Below are 3,303 nucleotides of genomic sequence, written 5' to 3'. Positions count from 1 at the left end.
TTAGCCAATCCTACTAAAGCACAGCATTACAGGACAGGGGTCCTAACCAATAGATGATAGATCCTTTTCTTCGCCCCGCCTCTCCCTCCACGTCTTCTAGGGTCCCCAGTGCTGCCAAAGAACTATCCCCCCACATATACATATACACATTCACACACATATATATACGCACATAAACACATACGCCCCAGAAAAAGAATAAAGAATATAAATGCGTGGCCCATTAAGGGAGTGGGACAAGGAAGAGAAAAAGGATTCAAACCCCCTGGGAGTTGGTCAATGGGGGTTAGGAGGAAAGATGGGCGTGACCATTTGGAGGGAGAGTAAAAGCCAACTAGGGGATAAGAGGCGGGACTTCCTGCTTTGTCCACCTTCCTAGTCTTTTGTCTCGTAGCAACCGTGGGTGGGAGGCAATGAGTGGCACTTCAGCCTGGGTTAGAGTGGAAAAAGCAGAAGAAATGCTGCTTGCTGGGGCTGCCAGAAAGGCCCCTTCTTGCCTAGGACCCTGGTCTGAGGCATTAGTTTTTGGTAGCCTCTGTGAGGAAGAGATTGAGGTGGAGTGGGACGCTGCTGGGGTTATAGTAATAGCGACTGACTTGCCTTACCAGTGTCCTGTTCCAGCTGCTAGTTTCTGGAAGGAATTGTGTTTCATTGCACTGAAGGGAGATGGTCAACCTTAGCAGTGACCCATTCAAAGAAAAGAAGACTTTCAGCTAGTACACACCATTTTTTTTTAATTTTCTAGGCTTATCTGAACTATCTCTTCCCCTTCATTCCTTACTCTACACTTAGACTAGCATTTTTAATTTCTCCCACTCCTTTTTTCATAGAATCGCTTAAATTGTAAGGAATCCAAAAGATCACACCCATCCTTTCTCCTTTTTCAATTGGCCATGGGGAAGGAGGGGTAGGAAGATATGACAGATTTATTAAGGGCCTCCTATTTGCCAAGCACTGTACTGGGCACTGGAGATACAAATAAAAATAAATATTAAGCAGTCCCACCTCTCAGGGAACTGACATTCTAATGGGGGAGATAACACATCGTCCTTGATTTTTTCCTCCTCCTTTTACTTATTCTTTAATTAGTACTTCTATTCTCTACATTTACCATACACTCTAATTCTGTGTCTCTTGCGTTCTAGCTTTCATCTCTACCAAGGTGCTCTTGGGTTTCAACTCCTTGATTGCAATTTTCATGAACCTCTTTTATTTTATTTTGCATTATTAAATACATGACTCTTGGCTCTCTGTTCTCTCATTTCTCTGTTCTTTATGCTTTTTACTGAATCTTTTTGATCTTTTCTTTCATTAACCACTGGTGTTCCCAAATCCTTCTCATGCCTAATATTGAATGTGTGCTGAAGTCAAGGTTCACCTAGATAGAATTAGATATTCTTGTTTGTTACAATTTACAGCCTTGGACTTTAGGTAATTAGTAATTTTCAAGTTGGAGTTGTTTTGCTTTGGTCAACCAAATAGAAAACAGGGAAAGTATACTTTTAAGGCCATTCAGTTAAAGAACTACCTTTATTTTTACCTTACCATGTTTTTTACTCCACTGATGACTGTTGTTGTTCGATTGGATCCAACTCTTCAACCCCATTTGTTTGTTTGTTTTTGTTTTTGTTTTTTTTGCAAAGATACTGGAGTGGTTTGCCATTTCCTTCTCCAGTTCATTTTGCATGAGGAAACTGAGGCAAACAGGGTTGAATGACTTGTCTAGGGTCACACAAGTAGTAAATTGTCTGAGACTGGATTTGAACTGGGGGAAATGAGTCTTCCTGACTTCAGCTTCAGCTCTCTAGCCACTGCTCCACCTAGCTGCCCATGAACCATTTACATTTGACATATATCATCATCTGTTCTTGCTTTTTCAAAATTTTCTATTCCTGCTAATTTTCCCCCTTAGGAGGAGAACTACTTTAAGGATTTAATCCTATACATAAGTACATAGCCACCAGCACTCATTGTAATTAGATGTATTCTATCCCTAGGTTCCAGTTAAATAAATGAATTTGAGAAGTTTATATGAAATGAGTTATCCATAGTAAGTTATGTAACCATGTTTAAATGGAATAGACATAGCATAGACACAGACTGCTGCTCTTAGAAGGCCTTTCAGCAATGGGGATATTGTGAAGGTAACTCTTGAGTAATTTGCATGTATTTCAAGATGTGCTCCACACACAGGTTTGAATAATAAACTTAAGTAAAATCAGATTTCCCATCAAGGTAACACAAGATGGATCTTAAGTTACAAGTGATAGTTCTTTACTATTAGAATGAATTTAGCTGTGCATCTGATTGATTAATTCTATATCTCTTCTATAATCCACATCTCCCTTACTCAAATGAACAGAATAGTACTTTTGGCAAAGGTGAAAATGCAAAAGGAAAGGTATGATTTAAAGAGAACCCTTTTGAAAACAGGATGTAGTAAAGGATTTATATCATGTGTAGCTACATCAGGTCTTTCAGTACCTAGAGGAACAGTGACAGTTACGTTTGCCAAAAAAGTCTATTACTCATACGCACACCTGACTAAGTGTAGAGTAGGGAAAATATTTGCATGTTATAGCGGATACCACTGCTTTTTATTACATTACGTAACAAAGAAATGGCAGGATGAAGAAATGTCATTGCCTACAGTATCAAGGATTATGTGTCATTAAGAATGTAGGTATTAAATTATAGGTTTTATAGCATGTGATGCAGATACATATATAGAGTCATATTTTGAGTAAGTATTGCAGGAGCATCAGCTAAATGTTACAAAAATAGTTCTAAAGTATTCAAGTGTTAATAAAAAAAAACTTTTAAGCAGATACTTAGCTGTTGCAGTTTTTTTTTTTCCTGAACTTCCATTTTCCCCCCAGCATTTAAACTGAAGCAGAGTCTGAGGACAAGAAATCTAAAATTTTTCCTATTACAGGATTGCTACTGGGAGTGGGGGAAGGAAGGGAGAAGAGAATACTATCCAATTGATTTGCCCTAAGTCCACTTGAGGAAATCACAAAAGATTTCAAAAACAATCAGAAGATTTTCAGAAAAGGAGAGAACACTGAAAGACCATGTGTTGAGATTTCAAACTAAGTGTATAGTGCTTCAAATTCTGTCACTCATTTAGAAGGCATAATTAAGTTTTCCCATTAAAATTAGAGGACAGTGAGCCATTGGATGACAAAAGATTTGCCTCACTTCTGGTGATATTTTAAAATCAAAACTTTCTCTTAAGGGGATGTGGCTAGGTGGTGCAGTGAATAGACTCCACACCGGCCCTGGAGTCTTGAGGACTCCTGA

This window comes from Petaurus breviceps, unplaced genomic scaffold, assembly GCF_028583685.1.
Source record: "Petaurus breviceps papuanus isolate PSGF00001 unplaced genomic scaffold, PetGlider_PUasm1.0 90683, whole genome shotgun sequence".
In the NCBI taxonomy this organism is placed as follows: Eukaryota; Metazoa; Chordata; class Mammalia; order Diprotodontia; family Petauridae; genus Petaurus; species Petaurus breviceps.
The sequence above is the reverse complement of the archived record's forward strand: the minus strand, read 5'-3'. Positions refer to the sequence as shown.